The sequence below is a fragment of the Hevea brasiliensis genome, chromosome 15 (genome assembly GCF_030052815.1).
Source record: "Hevea brasiliensis isolate MT/VB/25A 57/8 chromosome 15, ASM3005281v1, whole genome shotgun sequence".
NCBI classification, from domain to species: Eukaryota; Viridiplantae; Streptophyta; class Magnoliopsida; order Malpighiales; family Euphorbiaceae; genus Hevea; species Hevea brasiliensis.
In genome coordinates, this window is record NC_079507.1 from 45,676,449 (window position 1) to 45,696,067 (window position 19,619).

Sequence of the window (19,619 nt, forward strand, 5' to 3'; positions counted from 1 at the left end):
GACCACTACGAACTGATCTAAGTGTGGATGGAAGATACGGTTCATAAGGTCCATGAATGCCGCTGGTGCATTTGTTAGGCTAAAGGGCATCACTAGAAACTCATAATGCCCATATCGGGTCTGAATGCGATCTTTGGCACATCTGCCCTTCACCCTCAATCGATGATACTCGATGCGAGATCAATTTTGGAAAATACTCTGCTCCCTTCAACCGATCAAACAGATCATCAATTCTAGGCAACGGATATTTGTTCTTCACGATTACTTTATTCAATCAGGTAATCAATGCATAGGCTCAAAGTCCCATCCTTTTTCTTTACAAACAAGACCTTGGAGCTCCCCATGGTGACACCTTGGGCGTATGAACCCCTTTATCAAGCAACTCTTGCAACCGAGTTTTCAACTCTTTCAATTCGATGGGTGCCATCCTATAAGGAGCAATGGAAATGGGTCTGCATCGGCAGTGTCTCAATAGCAAATTCGACTTCCCTTTCGGTGGCAAACTGTGCAATTCTTCAGAAATACCTGCAGGAAGTCTCTTACTGTGGGTATATCACTCAGGTTTGGCTTAGCCTGCCTAGTATCCACCACATGTGCTAGGTAGGCTTCACAGCCTTTTCTCATCATTCTTCTTGCAACTGTGACTGAGATGACATTGGACAAGAAATCAGTCCTTTCACCCACAACAGTGATCTCATTACCCTCAGAAGTTTTCAAAGAAATTCTCTTCAATTTGCAATCAACTATTGCCTGATGACGTGACAACCAGTCCATTCCCAAAATCACGTCAAACTCGTGGAAAGGCAACTCAATCAGGTCTGCCAAGAATTCATACCCCTGAATCCTTAACGGGCAACCCTTGTATACTTTGTTCACCACTACGCTGTGGCCCAATGGATTAGTGACCAGAATGTCTTGGTCACTCTCCCCTACTAGTATCCCCTTTTCTACGGGTAGGTTGATGCAGATGTATGAATGAGTGGATCCTGGATCCACCAATGCATGCACAGGTGTATTGTAGAGGGAGAATGTACCCCTGATGACGTCTGGGGCATCTTGCTCCTCCTGAGCTCTAATAGCATAAGCTCTTGCAGGTGGTCTGGTGTCAGGCCTCTCTGCTGGCTCAGATGCAGGCCTTTGTGATGGTCCCACAGCCTTAGATTTGCCAGATTTTCTACCCCTCTGCGGTGCAGGAGCAGGTCGGTCTGCTTATGTTGGAGCAGCTATAGTCGTTCTACGTGGACAGTTCCTCAGCTGATGCTCTGTCAACCCACACCTTAAGCAAGCACCAGTTACTCTCCAACACTCCCCCTTATGCCACTTCAGGCAGTGTGGACATGCAGAAGTTGCTGGGGCTAGTCCCCTGAACCCCATCCCTGGAGAGCTGCCCACTGATGGTGTGGACTGACCTCTCCTAGGGGTAAACTATGGCCTGGGCCCCTGAGACTGACCCTGACCTTGTGGCTGGCCTGAACTCTGTGCAGAGGGACCCTTGAACCTCTTCCCAGGTGCAGGAGATGAACTAGACTGACCCGGGCCCCTCTTCTGCTATCTATCCCTTCTGGTCTGCTCACTGATTCTTACTTTTTCAACCTTTATTGCAGCTTCCACTAACTTGGTAAATTCTGTGATTCCCAGGGCAGTGAGCTGGATCTTTATGTTATCATTTAGTCCCTCTTCAAATCTCTTACACCTTTCAGCTTCATTAGGGACTATCTCCCTTCCATAGCGGCTCAATCTTACGAATTCCTTCTCATACTCGGCCACTGACAACTGTCTCTGCCTCAAATTAATGAACTCTCTTCTTCTCTCTTCCAGGTATACACTACCCACATATTTCTTCTTGAATTCTGAGAGAAAGAAGTCCCAAGTTATAGCTTATGGCTGCACTTCACTGGATATTGTGTCCCACCATTCATAGGCATCATCTTGCAATAGAGATATGGCAGCCTCTAAGTTTTGTTCAGGAGTGCAGTGGAGTTGTTTTAGGACTCTGCCTGTTCTGTTCAACCAATTTTCGGCTGCAACAGAATCATCTTCTCTCTTGCCAAAGAAATCCACTGCTCCAAACTTTCTTAGCCTTTCCAGGTGTGATTTCTGCTGTGGAGCTGGTGGTGGTGGTGGTGGTGGTGCTGGCATTACCCTAGCCATTTGTCTGAAGAATTCGGCCATTTGCTGGAACATGGCCTGTGGAGGCCGAGGTGCTCGCTTGAGTGGCGGAGCAGGTTCTCCCATACCCCCAGTCTCAGCTGCTGCAGGTGGAGCATGACTCTCCACTTCCTCCTCAACTGCCCTCTAAGATGTAGGGTCCATATCCTATTCAAAATAACAAAGACAAACAGATCTGCATTAGTGTCACCTCGACTCTTACAAATGCAATGCATGGTATGGACTCAATCTAGGCCCAGAAACGCCTAAACCATGCTCTGATACCACTAAATGTGACACCCCTTTCCCGTGTACAGTATACTCAAGTAAGCAATGTCACACGGTGTACCGGCACACTCTAATATACCTTAATTACTTTTTTATCATGCTTTTGAATATAACTTGTGAAATATAATGTATTTAAGCCATTTATCGAAATTATAATTTATTTGAGGTTCCGAAAATTTTAAAGAAAATCCGGCAGAGTACCGGCTAAAAATAGAAAAAACAGTTCTTCGGAACCTGTGAAAGACACTTCCAATAACCATATTCAATCATCTCAAACTCCAATATCATCACAAACTCAATATTTTTCAACATCATATTCTCAATCATCATTTCTCAGGGTACTCATATAAACAACAAATAAATACTCAAATTACTTCCATACATAACCATAAATCTTCATTATTTATATGAACCTCAAAATACATTACATAAGTTCATTTACATATGAGAAAATAGAAATTTAGTTACAAAATACCAAAATGACACCTAGTGTCCTACCAATGCACTGCGGAAGTTGAGGTGACACGGACACTGTGCAGAACTGCAGGATGGACTCACCTCTGCATCCTCATCGGGCTCACGATCTGTATCTCCAGAACCTACGCGTGGCAAAAGCAACGGGCTAAGCAATAATGCTTAGTGGTGCAATAATAAAATAAAAGAAATAGCAAGAAAACAAATATGTAGTTAATGTATATGTCTTATTTGTTTTGTATCTGTTATATTCATTTATTTCTTTAATTTTGTCCATTTTCATTCATTTGGTTGCCCAAGTAACCTATACTAGACGACTGGACTGGATAAACGGGTAAACTGGCACTGGGTATCAAGTACCTCGGGCCGTCACACCATCGATCACATATGTATCTCGGCAGTGCAATGAGCCTAACAAGCTGTAAATAATATCAGGCACAAGGCCAAATCTCAATGCAAGGTCAGAATGGCTAAAAGCCATAAAATCACAGAATGGCATATTGCCATGTGCAGTACTGCTAACTAAACCCTATTGGCATGCCAAACTATCCAAACCAATCTTGTTAGGTATACTAGGGCATTTGACACTTTTGAATTCTTCAATTTTTGAATTTCAAGTTTTGGTGTCACTATTCACCTCATTGGTTAACAAAAATGTTGACTTTTTGATAGAAAATAGGTACATTGGTTTTGACACTCCCAACATGCCACATTTTGCATTTAAAACTTGTTGGAATTGATCACCATTACCATTTCTAAACTTAAAACCAAGAGAGCAAAATTTTCAGTTTTTGAAGCCTAAATTTAATGTTCTATTAAGCACTGTTGCAATGGGAATTTGAGGAAATGGTAAATGTCTAGTTGAATTTCCTTTTTTGAATCACTCCATTTGGAGTTTTGTAGCTCCAGATATGGTCCAAAAACCACAGCTGGCCGGATTGGAAAAATCAGACTACCAAATCTACACCATGAACAAAGGATCGTGACTACCATTTGGGTTAGGTTCTGGTCATAATTTGGGGTAGGTTTCTTCATGAAAGTTGTTTTTCTATGTCTTAACTTGTTGCTGTAAAAATTTCAGGTCAATTGACAATTTATACAGTGAGTTATTGCCAAATGAACAGTTACTGTTCATTTGGTCATTTTGCAGAATTGGCTTGCAGGGTACCCGGATTGGGGCCAACTTTTGGTCCTCTTGCTTTGGTCTTTTGGGCATGGTTTCTTCAGCAAAAATGTGTCATTATAAGTCTAGTTTCATGTCCAATTGGACAAACACCAATTGGACCAACACAGCCAAAGATATGGCAGTCCAAGTGGGCTGGAATCACACCACCTGCTGCGATCATCGGGCAAAGATACTCATTCACTTTGCCATGCTATATTTCAGTCCAAATTATGGTCAAATTTCCTCAAATGGTCACTAATTGACCATTAGAATATTCTTTAACAATTTCATAAGCCAAGTCTACATTTTACTCTCAAAACCCTAGTTTCCATTATAAATTTTCACAACATACCTTAATTACTAACTCATTCACTAACTACATGCATACATGCTTTAAACATGATCTCTAATCCACTTTAAGTCCATCAAAACACTCCATCATTGTTCCTTCCTTAGGGCTACCGAAATTCATGGTAGGCATATACACAAATTTGGTTCATTTAATTCACAAATTCATGTTGATTTCAAGTCCCTAACATGGAAAATAAGAGTTTTTAGTAGATAGGTGCACTAACCTCTTTGTAGGGCAAAATTTTCCAAGCTTCAACTTCACTTTCTTTTGTTTTCTTGGCTGCCAAACACTCTAGCAAGGTTGGGTGACAAATTTTAGTGAAGACAACTAGGGCTTTTGGTGGAAGAAAGCTAGGGAAAATCAAGCTTGAAAAAGCTTGCAAATAGGTAACAATGGTGGAGGTTCACGGCAAGAGGAAGAAAAAGAAAGAGAAGTCTGATTTTCTTTCCATTTTCCAGCCCATTTTGGCTTTTTAAACACATTTATGCCATGTGTCAACACTTGAGTGGGTAAAGGCACACTAATGACATCATGTGATGTCATAAATTCCCATTTAATTCATTTTTTTTTCTTTTCTTTTCTACTCATTTTCAATTCAATTTTTAGTAATATTTATTCATATTTTAGATCATAATAATTATTTACTTAACTGGACAAGTCGGCCAAAAATCGTCTCTGAAGGCGAAATGACCAAAATGCCCTCCGTTTGGCTTAACGGGTCAAAATTGTCTGTACCGATTGAAAAATTTTCCTAAATATTTTCTTGGCATTCTAATGCCATAGGAACCTCAATGACCCTTCTCTGAAGTCCCAAAAATTATTTTATGAATTTTTACCCGGGTCTAGGGCTCCTAGTTGCGAGAACCGCAACTTCCCTCTGGGTTACCCATCGCTTGGGCACCGGCTCATTTAACTTAGTTGTATTTTATTTCTAAAATTTTTACTAAATTTTTCTTATCAATATTTGAGTTATTTATGGTTCCTCACTTTAGTTTAAATATTTTTCCGAACGTTCTAGCTGTCCGGACTGACACCGGTCACCGAAATAGTAGAATGTACGGAGTTGCTATCGGGAGGGTGTTACATGTAGTTAGCAAAAACCCGTGTAACTCTCTGTGCCAAAGCAAGACTCCGCAATCCCATTCCAGCAAGTTACACGGCCCAACATGTCGAGACCCGTGTAGTGACACACAGGCTGTGTACTATGCTGCAGCCAGTTTTATAACTCGAATTCCCCTCCTATTTTAGGATAAAAACGAGACTCCTAAGGCCCTTTGGACTCAAAGTGACCTAACCCTAGAGCAACCAATATAAATAGAAAAGAAAACATCAGAAGAAAAGGGAGGTCGGGAGTGCTACTGAAGGCTGCTGCTGTCAGGCTCTACATCAGTACCAAAAGAAGTTTTCTAGTTGAAGCTCCACAAGATAAAAGCTGCAAACTATCTTCGGTTCCTTCTTTTCATCTCCCTAGACAGATTTCTATTGCTTTATTTCTTTTATATGATTTTCTTTTTACTGTTTTTACCTTTTATCATGATGTTTGCGGAACTCACCATGAGTGAGTAGTTTCCTTATTTTGGATTTGGGAGAGTAATGCTTGTAATTATTATTATTATGGATGAACATTAAGTTTTATTTATTAGGTTGAGATTCGTTTCTTGATTTAATTTCTTGTGATCTTAAAGCATGCTATGTGCTGGTACCTACTTAGCCATGATTGTAGATATTGATTGAAGGACTGAAAGGTGAAGATTAACATTAGAAAATCAAGATCTTGAACCTAGGAATTCTGACCTAGACATAGGCATCCCTTTGTGGAACCTAAAAATTGGTCAAATTTCTTAAAGGATTTTAATTAATTTGATCACCACGAAAGTAAGGTTTGAGTTAATTAAAATACACCCTAGATGCCTTGAGAGAGGATTTAGGATAACTTAGGGCTAATTTCCATTAAGGAAAATGATCCTCAATTTAGTAAATAAACGAGATAACATCCCTAAGAAGATTCAAGTGTGAAATCTTAATTCCATAATTGTTCCAAAAATAGATTAGTTCATTTTAAGTTTACTCTTCTAGTGTTTAAAGTTACAAACTTCATTCCCTAAGTAGTAGATAGCCTAGATAGTCAAAATTACTGTGTAGATTGGTACTTGCTAAACAAAATTCCTCGTGGGAATGATACTCTACTTATCACTTTATTACTTGTTAGCGATCCGTGCACTTGCACGGTTGTAAAACCAAGCAAACAAGTTTTTGGAGTCATTTCCGGGGAATATTTTTTGGTTTTAGTAATATCAAGCGATAGACAATTTAGCTGATTTAAGCAAATATATTTATTATATAATTTTATTTTACTTGTTATATTTTTCTTCTTTTCTCTCAGGTGCTCAATCTGGTATATGACCAGAATAAGGCCAGAAGAAGAAATTTTAGACTGTGATCCGGAGATAGACAGAACTCTGAAAGCCATCACGAGAGAAAGGAAACATCAAGAGCACGGTCAAGGAGATCCTGAAATTTCAACCATGGCCGATAACAATGACAGACCAAGACTCTTGAGAGATTACGGAGCTCCATCTGTTCAAGGATTTCAGCCCAGTGTCACTAGACCCACAGTGGAAGCCAACAACTTTGAATTAAAACCAGCATGGCTCCAAATGATTCAACAAACCCAGTTTGTAGGTTCACCAACAGAAGACCCACACTATCACTTCCAGTGCTTTTTTGCCCTATGCGATACATTCAAAATGAATGGAGTGTCTGATCAAGCAATAAGACTCAGAGCATTCCCATTCTCCCTTCGGGACAGAGCAAGGAAGTGGTTACTTTCTCAACCAGCTGGAACATTCACAACTTGGGAAAACCTATCTCAAGCTTTTCTAGCAAGGTATTTTTCACCTGCAAAGACTACAAAACTGAGGCTTGAGCTCAACACCTTTAGACAAAAGGAAGGGGAATCACTCTATGATGCATGGGAAAGATACAAAGACCTGCAGAGGGAATGTCCACACCATGGTATAGAAGATTGGCTATTAGTGTAAAATTTCTATAATGGATTACTACCCTCTACAAGGAGCACAGTTGATTCAGCTGCAGAGGGTGATCTAATGGAGAAAACAGTGCCACAAGCACTTGAACTTCTAGAAAGGGTTGCATACCATAATTATGAGTGGTCAAATGAAAGAGGAAATGCAAGGAAAACTGCAGGGGTACTGGAAGTAGACGCCCTAAGCATGATAAATGCTCAATTTGATCAGCTCACAAGGAAACTCGAAAGAATGCAAGCCACCGTAGTTAGTACAAACAGTCAACATGAAGACAGCTATGGAGGAGGATACATGAATTCAGAATACAACAATTTCAATGAACCCTCCTCAGAACAGATGAACTATTTGAATAATGGAGGAAACTTCAACCAGAGGCAGCTCAACAATCCATATTCAAATACTTACAACCCTGGATGGAGGAACCACCTAAATTTCTCATGGTCCAATCAACAGAACTAGCCAATAAATAAGCAATAGGGGTACAAACCACCAGCACCCCCTAAATTTCAGAACAGAGGTCAAAACTTTGCATAGTCATCACTACCTCTCATGTCACACCTTACCCCTCTGTAAGGCATAACATGATCCCGTAGAATACCTAATGAATTACCAAACTTCACCTACCAATAATTCATTAAGTACACTATAAGGGATTTTAAAACCATTTTCTTACATTTTGGAAGTGGTGAGCATTTTGGTAGAAATTATAAACATTTAATTGAAGTCTCAAAATCAGTAAAAAATTTTGTCCATTTTATTCTTCCACAAATTTTATAAAAATTTCGGCAGAGTGCCGTTTGTATTTGGAGAAAATAGTTCTTCAAAAACCTGTAAAAATACTTCCAATAAATTTTTCCACAACTCCCAACCTCCAAATAATCTCAATTCTCAAATCAAACCACTTCAAAATAATTCCACAATTTAATCCAAGTTTGTCATCTCAAAATATTTTATCATTTCATTCAACAAAGCTAATTTATATTCACAAGTTTAATTTACATATATTAAATACGAAAAATAATATTATTACAATTTATTATACAACTGCTCAACTTTACATTGATACATAAAACATTACAATATTTACATCAATTAATTACAAGGGTATAAATAAATACCCGTACAAAAAGGATCAGTGAAGTTCTCAATATCGTGTGACTCACTCTGCTTTCTCCTTGCTCTTATCTGCGACAGCAAAATAAACTATCGCTGAGTATAAAAATACTCAGTGGTGCACAATAAAGAATTTGAAATATATTACATAAACCATTCATTGACAAAACACAATTTAAATGCTGCACAATTACATTTCACAAATTATCAAAGATCATTATAGAAAAATTTTGGGTCAAATAATTTAATAAATACAGTGTTACCAATTCATACACAACTTAAGTCATGACACAAAATTTTCGATCAATGCCGCGTTGTATACCACGACAAAGCAATCTACAACCTCACTAATCGAAATCAATGAGGGAGGTGGCTAGCTAGCTAATGAGTACTCATCCGATCTACAACCTCAACTGGTAAACCAAAGAGGGAGGAAAATAATCGATCTCAACCCCATAAATGGAGGAGGAATAATAAGGCACTGTCATGCTAAGTGTGAATCAGAAATCCATTTCAAACATTTTATTCAAATATTGCATACACAAATCAAATCAATTTCCAAAGTTACAATTCATCACAAAATGGCAACACAAAAGTTCTTAAACTCATAATGCTTACTAAATCAATTTTTTAAGGATAAAATGCTGAAATAGGGTTTATTGTGCACAAACCTGACGTAAGTCGCCTCTAGGCCTTAACTCAGTCTCTCAGACCTCCCAAGTCTTTTTCAGCTGAAACACAAAATTTATAGTGTCTCAGTATCTTTACTTCATAACAATTCCAATAATTAATTCCAATATGTTTAAATTTACATTCTTGCAAATTTCATATTGAGGTTACTATTCATAGTACTATTCAAGTCAATTTGTTGACTTTCTAAGGCTTAATAGGTATGGGAACTCCAACTTCACCCACATACCACATTTTAGTTACCAAACTTGTTGGTTTTGGTCATTTTCTCAAACTTAGGTCTTTTAGGCAAAATTGCAAATTTTCAGTTTTGGTGTCTTAGGTTGCACTGTTCCATTGATCATTTTGCTGTTAGAATTTGGCAAAATTTTCTTCATAGAGAATGTTTCCTATTGTCTTAACTTTATTCTCATTTTTGAATCACTCCAATTGGAGTTTTGTAGCTCAAGTTATAGCCATTTGAATCATGGCTACCGGATTGGACTTAACCCAAATTTCTGAGCAAATTCTGGTTCTGGCAGTTATAGGTCACCAAATTTGGGTGACTAAATGACTTAATTAAGGGCATAATTTGGATTGGTATTCTTCATGAAAGTTGTTGGTCTATATCTCAACTGTCTACTGGTAAAATTTCAGGTCATTTAGACTTGCCTAGCCCAAGTTATGGCCAAATGAACAAATACTGTTCATTTAGTCATTTTTGTATAGGTTAGACTGCAGAAATCCAGATTTGGTCAATTTGTTCACTAGGTTATGGTCACTTTTTGGCCATGATTCCTAAATGAAAAATGTTCCATTTTGTGTCTATTTTCATTCCGAATTGGTCTCATACCAATTGGACTTGTAAATTTTCAGTTTTGGTCCCTCAAAGAGACCTTAGCAGCATGACCATTTTCAATCCGAATTCAAACTCACTTCCAACACTTCCAACACATCTCAATTGGTCACAAATGACCATTTTTCATCCCAAACAAGGTCAAACACACCAATTGACCAATTCTCACATTTTTGGCTTTTAAAACCCTAGGTGCCAAAACCCTAATTTGTCTAATCATCACAATTCATGCAATCCAACTACACAAATCACATATACACACTTAACCCAACTTCTCTAACACTTTAATTCCAATATTTTCCATCAAATCCAATATCTCCCTAGGCTGGCTAAATTTCCTATGGTCCCTTAACAAGCGTTTACGTTCATTTTTAAGTTGAGTTCTAGGTTAGTTAGACTAAAAACATAACTAAGAAACTAAATTTCTCAAACTAAATTACTTACCTCCAATTTCTTCAATTCTCTTCTTTCTTTCCTTTCCTTTGCTTCTTCAATCTTCCTTCCAAATCTCATACACAAGGTTTAAATAAGGAGCTTACTATCTCTATGGCTGAATTTAAGTTTTCTCCAAGCTCAAAGTGAGCTTCAATGGAGGTTTAAGTGAGAGTAAGGGAGAGAGTGAGAGAGAGACGGCAATGGTGAGGAAGGAACTCTTTTTTACTTTTTTTTTTCTTTCTTTTTTTTTTATAAACTTATCCTTATGGAAGACCCATAATTTATCCAAAATTTAATTGTTTATTATTATGTTTATTACATCATGCATGATGTCATGCATGATGTCATCACCTTTTTCACTTTTTCTTTTTCTTTTTTTTAATTTATTTTTCCATTAGTTCTTTAATTTAATACCCGATTCTGAAATTTTCTTTTCTTTGATTTTATTTAACAGTCAGGTCAGGAGTCAACTCTCGGGGTCAATTGACCAAATTGCCCCTCGCCGGTTTAACCCGATTTGCAAATAATTCAATATTTCTTCCGGCTCCCTGACCTAATTATTTGACTGACTTAACAATTCTTTTTCAAGATTTTCTCTTTTCCACTGTGTTCGTAATGGTCCTAAGGACCTCAACGTCATATTTTATGATTCAAAATTTGAGTTTAAAATGACTTTGCAGTCCTTCCCGAGAAGGTCACCCATCGCTGTGACTCTCGACTCGTTTAACTTCTTATGTTCTGTTTTTCTTATTTATACTTAACTAATTGGCAATTACTAATTATTTGTGTTCAGGGCTTATCTAGTTGTCTTAAGTATGGTTCTAATCCCCTTAATTATTCGGATCGACACCGTTCACCGAAATAGTGAAATATACCAGGCTATGCAAATAGGGGTATTACAATTCTCCCCCTTAAACAACCTGAACCGAAAATGACTATGGAAATCATGATAGAAGGATTCCTAGCAGCTCAACAACAACAAAATGAATTGATTAAATAGCTAACTTCCAGAATGGACTAACTTGCTACTCACAATAAGATGCTAGAGAATTAGATCGCTTAGCAAGCAAGCTCTTTAAGTAAGGCTGCTGGCAAGCTGCCTAGCCAACCAGAAATGAACCCAAGGGAGCATTGTCAGGCAGTTACACTAAGAAGTGGGAGAACTCTAGTACAACCAGAGGTAGAACCGACAGAGGAAACCATAGAAAATTCTGATGGCCAAGCAGAGAAAAAGGAGGAAAAAGCTAGGAAAGATCAGGAAGAGGAAGCAAGGAAGACAAAGAAATTACCAGAACCATACTAGCCTCCCCTACCTTTTCCTCAGAGATTTCAAAAAGCCAAATTGGACAAGCAGTTTGGGAAGTTTTTAGAGGTTTAACAGAAACTTTACATCAACATCCCCTTCACTGAAGCACTTTCTCAGATGCCATCCTATGCAAAATTTCTTAAGGAAACTCTATCAAAGAAAAGAAAGCTAGAAGACTATGGAACAGTAGCTTTAATAGAGGAATGCAGTGCCATACTGCAAAACAAACTACCTCTAAAGTTGAAAGATCCAGGAAGCTTCTTCATACCTTGCCTCATTAGTAATAAGAAAATAGATAAGGACCTCTGTGATCTTGGGGCAAGTGTAATTTTAATGCCTATATCAATATGCAAAAAGCTGGAGATCGGAGAACTGAAGCCCACGACAATCTCATTGCAATTGGCTGATCGATCTGTTAAATATCCTGTGGGCATACTTGAGAACATCCCTATCAAAGTGGGCAAATTCTTCATTCCAGTGGGCTTTATTGTCCTTGAGATGGAAGAAGATGTTAAAATTCATATCATCTTGAGAAGACCATTCTTGGCAACCGCTAGAGCCATCATAGATGTCAAAAATGGGTGACTAACCCTCAAGGTAAGAGAAGAAGAAGTGGAGTTCAACTTGTTCGACACGATTAAACATAAATTTGAACCTGATGAATACTTCAAAGTTGACACAATTGACGAATATGTTTAAAAGGAATTTCATAAGACCCATCCTAAAGATCCTCTTGAAGCATGTATTGTGCACAGCCACATAGTGAATGATAAAAATACAGAAATAGCACCCTATGCACAACAGTTTGTAGCTCATCCACCCTTACCCTTAGCTAAAGCTTCCGAGATGGAGAAGTTGAAGGAGGAACAAACCAAAGGTAAGCTCCAGGAAAACACCAAATAGGTAGAGCTTAAACCTCTCCCGTCATCACTATGGTACGCATTTCTGGACACAAATTCTAAATATCCGGTTATAATCAATGCTAGCCTATCTAAGTTGGAAGAGGAAAAATCGCTAAGAGAACTTAGGATCCATAACAAAGCCATAGGATATAAAATAGAAGACCTGAAGGGAATAAACCCTTCGATTTGCATGCATAGGATACCCATGGAAGAAAACAGTAAACCCACAATTGAACAGCAAAGAAGACTTAACCCAAGCATGAAAGAAGTTGTCAAGAAAGAAATCTTAAAACTATTAGATGTAGGTATCATATACCCAATCTCTGATAGTAAATGGGTTAGTCTAGTACATGTAGTTTCTAAGAAAGGTGGGACAACTGTTATCCAAAATGCAAGCAATAAACTGATCCCTACTAGAGTAGTCACTGGTTGGCGGATGTGCATAGACTATAGGAAATTGAACAGTGCTACTAGAAAAGACCATTTCCCTCTCCCCTTCATTGACCAAATGTTAGAAAGATTAGCGAAACACTCTTATTTCTGTTATCTAGATGGGTATTCGGGATTCTTTCAAATCCCTATTCACCCAGAAGACCAAGAAAAGACAACATTCACTTGCCCCTATGGAACATTTGCATATAGGAGAATGCCTTTTGGTCTTTGTAATGCCCCTGCTACCTTTTAAAAATGCATGATGGCTATCTTTTCTGATTATATTGAAGATATCATGGAAGTTTTTATGGATAATTTTTCTGTATATGGAACTACTTTTGATGATTGCCTAGCTAATTTATCTAAGGTGTTGAAAAGATGTGAAGAATGAAACCTGATCCAAAATTGGGAAAAATGCCACTTCATGGCAAGGGAAGGCATAGTTCTGGGACATTTGATATCAGAAAGAGGAATTGAAGTTGATAAGGCAAAAATTGAGATCACTGAAAACATGCCGTCACCAACATCAGTCAAGGGAGTTCGAAGCTTTTTGGGACATGCAGGATTCTATAGGAGATTCATCAAGGACTTTTCCAAAATAGCTAAGCCACTTACTAACTTGTTAAGTCAAGATGTTCCCTTTGATTTTGATGAAAATTGCCTTGTGTCCTTTAACAGGATCAAAGAAGCCCAGATATCAGCATCAATAATACAGCCACCAAATTTGGCACTACCATTTAAGGTGATGTGCGACGCGAGTGACTATGCAGTTGGAGCAGTGCTCGGGCAAAGAAAAGATAAAAAGCTCCATGCTATTTATTATGCTAGCAAGACATTAGATGATGCGCAAATCAATTATGCCACCTCAGAGAAGGAATTCCTAGTGGTGGTGTTTGCAATAAACAAGTTCAGATCTTACCTCATTAGGTTAAAAGTCATTGTATTCACAGATCATGCTGCAATCTGATAGCTTTTGAATAAGAAGGAAGCAAAACCAAGGCTAATTCAATGGATTCTACTCCTGCAAGAATTTGACCTTGAAATCAAGGATGAAAAAGGATCCAAAAATGTAGTAGCTGACCATCTCTCCATACTAAAATTAGAGCACACGGAGGACTTCAAAGATTTGCCGATTGATGATTCATTTCCTGATGAACAATTACTCGCACTCTCCAAGGCTCCATGGTACGCTGACTTTGTTAATTTTCTTGTATGCAGGGTACTGCCTCCAAACATGACTTATCAGCAAAGGAAGAAATTCTTACATGATGTGAGATATTACTTATGGGAGGAACTTCTACTGTACAAGAGATGTAATAATGGGATGATAAGAAGATGCATACCAGAGGAAGATATGGAAAGTATCATTTATCACTGCCATTCATTGCTAGATGGAGGCCATTTTAGCACCTCAAAAACCACAGCAAAAATTTTGCAAGCATAGTTTTACTGGCCACATTTGTTTAAGGATGTAAGATCCTTTGTGCTAGGTTGTGATCAATGCCAAAGAATAAGTAACAGTTCGAGAAGGAATGAAATGCCACTGCATGGTATACTTGAGATAGAATTATTTGATGTATGGGGAATAGACTTCATGGGCCAATTTCCCTCTTCCCGTGGAAACAAGTATATTCTGGCTAGAGTTGATTATGTGTTAAAATGGGTAGAAGCAATTGCAATACCAACCAATGATGCTAAAGTGGTCACAAGGTTCCTTAAAAAGAACATCTTCACAAGATTTGGCACACCATGAGCAATAATCAGTGATGGAGGAAGTCACTTCTATAACCAACAATTCGAAACACTACTGAAAAAGTATGGAGTGACTCACAAGGTGGCCACACCTTATCATCCTCAAACCAGTGGTTAAGTAGAAATATCAAATAGGGAACTAAAGCAATTCTGGAGAAAACTATAAACAGATCCAGGAAGGACTGGTGCATGAAGTTAGATGATGCACTATAGGCATACCGTATTGCATAAAAAACCCCAATTGGCACAACACCCTTCCGACTGGTTCATGGAAAATTATGTTATCTCCCTGGTGAACTTGAGCATAAAGCTTAATGGGCAATTCAGATCTTAAACTTTGACCTCAAAGCTGCTGGTGAGAAAAGACTCTTACAACTGAATGAGTTGGAAGAAATCCAACAGGATGTATACGAAATGCCAAAATCTTCAAGGATAAAACCAAAAGATGGCATGGCAGGCACATGTAAGGAAAGAGATAAAAGAAGGAGATCTTGTCATGTTATTTAACTCTAGATGGAAACTCTTTCCAGGGAAGTTGAAATCAAGATGGTCCGAACCTTTCAAGGTCACCCAAGTCTTCCCACATGGAGCAGTGGAAGCGTGGAGCGAAACCTCAGGTTCATTTAAGGTCAATAGGCAAAGGCTGAAGCTTTACTTTTAGGAAAAACCCATAGAAATGGGAGTCAATTGCACTCTCGACTATTCTACTGACAGACCATAAACAAGCAAAGTCCAGCTAAAGACTATAAATAAGCGCTTTTTGGGAGGCAACCCAAAATTTTTCTGAACTTTTCTTCTTTTCTTTTTCTTTAATGTTGATTTTCTGTTTCATACTCATTAGCATTTCATCTTGTAGGATTTTTGAAAAGGGGAATAGAGATCAAGAGAGGAAGGGAATCACCAAGTCAAAACCACAAAAGGGAAAACTAAACAAAACCGGGGAAGTAACTCTATTGCTAATCTTTTCATCCATTTCATGTGTTGTGGTGATAAACATTTTTCATTTGATAAAAATTTGAAAAATCATAATATTACACGAGTCATGTACTGGTTTTACATGCCCCGTGTAACTTACTGAAAGTCCATAGATTTCATACATTTTCAACTCCTCGAGAGACAGAAAGTTACACTAGTCCATAACCAATTTACACGGGCCGTATAATGTCTCTAGTAGAATAACTTAAAGCCAGAAATTTACACGGGCCTCCTAGTATTTGACACGGGCCATGTAACATATCCAGTAAAGCAACCCGAGAGACAGAAAGTTACACGGGTCCCATAGCTCATTTACACGAGCCGTGTACTATGACAGAATTTGAAATTTTTGGGCAGAAATTTACACAGCCCTACATGTTAGGACCCGTGTAGTGATACACGACCCGTGTACTTCATTGTAGATGTGACTCCTGGGGCACGAAACGCTTGAAACGAAGGGTCCTAATGGCTCTTTAAATGCACCCCTAGCATTAAAACCCTTCATAAACACAAAATCCTTCATCTCCTCCCTTCCTAACCTATAAAAACCTCTCAAATCTCATCTCCCTTCACCAAAATCCTACTATTCTCTTTCCCAAAAAACTCATCCATGGCTCCTGTGAAGAGATCTGCAAGAAGGATCGGCTCTTCTTAGAGGCAAAGAGGAGAATCCTCACTTTCTCAACCTCAGCCTCCACTCCAACACCCAAGAACAAGGGTAGCCACTCCCCAACCATCTCAACAAGCCTAGCCTCCACCACAACCCACTCCATAACTCGAAATCTCCATTCCTTAGGGATTTCGTGATGATGCCCACAAGGTAATGTGCACCCGGCTCCACGCCCGAAAAATAAACTCCACCAAATACATGGATTTTCCACTTCTGGAGAAAATTGGGTTGCAAGATGAAATCAATGGGCTACTTGATAGCATTGGGTAGACAAGGTTCGCCCAACTCCAATTCCCAGCCTACAAAGACACCATCATGGAATTTTTCGGTAGCTTCAAGGCCACCTTATGGCCTATCGATAGGGAGGACAGGGGCAGGATTGAATTTCGCCTCCTTGGTGCTGACCGGGTAATGAACATAGACGAGTTCACACCATCTTTGGCTTTGAAGGCATCGGCCACTAAGAGATCCCAAGGAACCGCATGCTCTACAACAACATCAACTTCTGAAGTTCCATTGCCCCGAACACAGAGCCCTATAACTCTAGCAAATCTAAATCCAAATCCACGGGCATCACTAGTCTAGCCCTGCGATATATGCATCGATTCGCTGCCCACACTATCATGGGCCATGGCGATAGCCTTGGCATTATCAAAGCTAGCGAGCTCTTCTTCTTGTGGTGTATGGTCACTGGACAGTGGTGTAGGACTGGCTTCTTTTTGAGCAACTATCTCCGATGCCTCTGTCAACAATCTACTGGGCACATTGTGCTTGGAGGCCTTGTCACAACCATTGCCCTCCACTTCGGCTTCGTTCCAGGACATCACAGACTGTGCTTTGTCACTGGAACGTCGAGAGTTGATCAAACTATCTGCATATCCATGGGGATATGTAAGAAGGTGGGCAACAAATGCTACTTGCTGGATGCCGAAGGAAACACCATACCTCAGAGAGACGAAGCAAGAGAAGGACCTGGTGAGACTCGTAGCCTTAAAAAGAAGGCCAAGAGTGGATGTTCGAAGAGTCCCCCATTCGAGTGCCTCCATACACACCACCACTGACAAATCCAGTCCTTGCATACCTACAGCACATGGAGACCACAATATACGGCAGGATGTGAGCTATCGAGGACAGCCTCCAAGAAGCACACAATAAGCTGGACATGTTAATAGACAAGCTAGATGAGGAGTATGAGGAGGAAGAGGAGCCAGGATCACCAGCATCACCATCATCATCATCAGAGGCATTTTAGAGCTAGGACTATAGGATAGGATCTTTATTGTAATATCTTACATGCCTTAGTCCTATACTGCAATCATAGGTCTCTTTTATTTGCTTTATGTTCAAAAATTTTTCATGCTTAATAAATAATATGCTTTCTTAAAATTTTTGTACGTTTTCTCTAATTTTGCATATTATTCTAACATTGAGGACAATGTCTGGTTTGAGTTTGGGGGGGATAAAATTGCATTTGCATATCATTACATGCACATCATTGCATTGTTTAAATTCAGCTATATTATTCTTGTTTGAAAAATTTTGGATTTTAAATTGTGAAACTTAGCACCATAACCAAATTTTAGTAAGCTAATAATTGGACTCCACGGAATAGAGGAATGAACGGATCTAGATAGGAAAAAAGGGATTCTAACATGTTACTTGTGAAGAAACTAATCTCTTTAATGGAACTAGACTAGTTAAACCTCTTCATAACTATTAATTTATCACATTAAACTTGTAAAATTAGGAGAACAATTTTTTGATATACAAGCGAATCTAAAATTGCCTCACTAGCTCTAGAACATATCTCTTGAACCTTTCTAGGCGAAATCCTAACATATGCTTGATGAAGAAATGATTAAGCATTCTTTAATATAGCCTCACTAAGCCTTAGCCACTTCTAATTAAAATGTATATCCCTTATAGCCAACTTGAAGCCTATGTTTATCTCTCAGAATTTATTGCTTACCCATGTTATTTACCTAGCCCCTAGCCTAAACACCTACCATACCCTTTTGAGGAAGCAAAATGCATAAGGAAAATGAAAAGAGGATGTGGAACTCAAGAAAGAATGCAAGTGTGCAATTGAAATCAAAGAAAAATTTTCCTTTCCAACCCTGCAAAAGCAATGAGTTTGGGGGAGAGGACACACCAAAAAAAAGAAGTCCCAAGACAATTATCATGGAAGCATGCTTGGCACTATCAAAAGCCAAAAACACCTTTTCTTCATACAAAATATGTAGAAATGAACTTAGTATACTTGGATTTTATGCATACATGCTATCCTCATATTTGCGTTCCCTAAAATCCTTTCATTGGCAACCAAGTCATTATCCCTTTAAGCCCATTACAACCCTTTTAAAGACCTTTTGATCATTTGAAAAGTGCATGCTACATTAGTAGAGATAGAAACTTGAGATATGCCTATGGAGTTGGAATTAAAATACTTCATCATAATTACTCACAAAAGAGGCAAATTTGGGAGAGTTAGTGTTTCTCACATCTATCCCGATAAAACAAGTTATTTATCGCATATAATAGTCTTGTACAGAGGAATAACTAGTTGAAGATCCATGAAAGGAGGTAAAGTTCTAAATGGGCAGCTATTAGAACCCTTATGCCTTGAAAGAGGGAAATTGGAATGAAGGTTGGAAGAGTTCAATTCTATGCTTATTAAATTGATGGTTGTATTCCTAAGTATCCCCTGAAATGTGTTTTAAAACAAAGTTTTGTTTTGCTTGAGGACAAGCAAAAGTTTGAGTTAGGGGGTATTTGATACACTTGAATTGTATAGATGTTTTTAAATACAATTGCATACTATTTCATAGCATTTAGGCAAATATTTTCATGTATAATAGTTGATTTCATTAGTTTTTGTAATTTCTATTGTAAAGCCCTTAATTTCATGTTTTCTGCATCATTTCAGGTGTTTGGGTGAAGCCCCAGATGTATAGGAGTGCAAAGGAAAGCTTGGAGGAGTCAAGAGATAGAGAATTATTGCTGATACACAGTACACGGGTCATGTAAACCAAGCC

The 19,619-nt window shown here is 38.6% G+C and overlaps 1 non-coding gene across 1 annotated transcript; it reads right to left on the reverse strand.

Moving 5' to 3' along the window:
- Positions 1–7,339: 7,339 nt before the first annotated feature.
- On the reverse strand, positions 7,340–7,446 carry LOC131174194 (small nucleolar RNA R71). Its single transcript, XR_009144442.1, has one exon. It is a non-coding gene; the product is annotated as a small nucleolar RNA R71 (small nucleolar RNA).
- Positions 7,447–19,619: the final 12,173 nt, after the last annotated feature.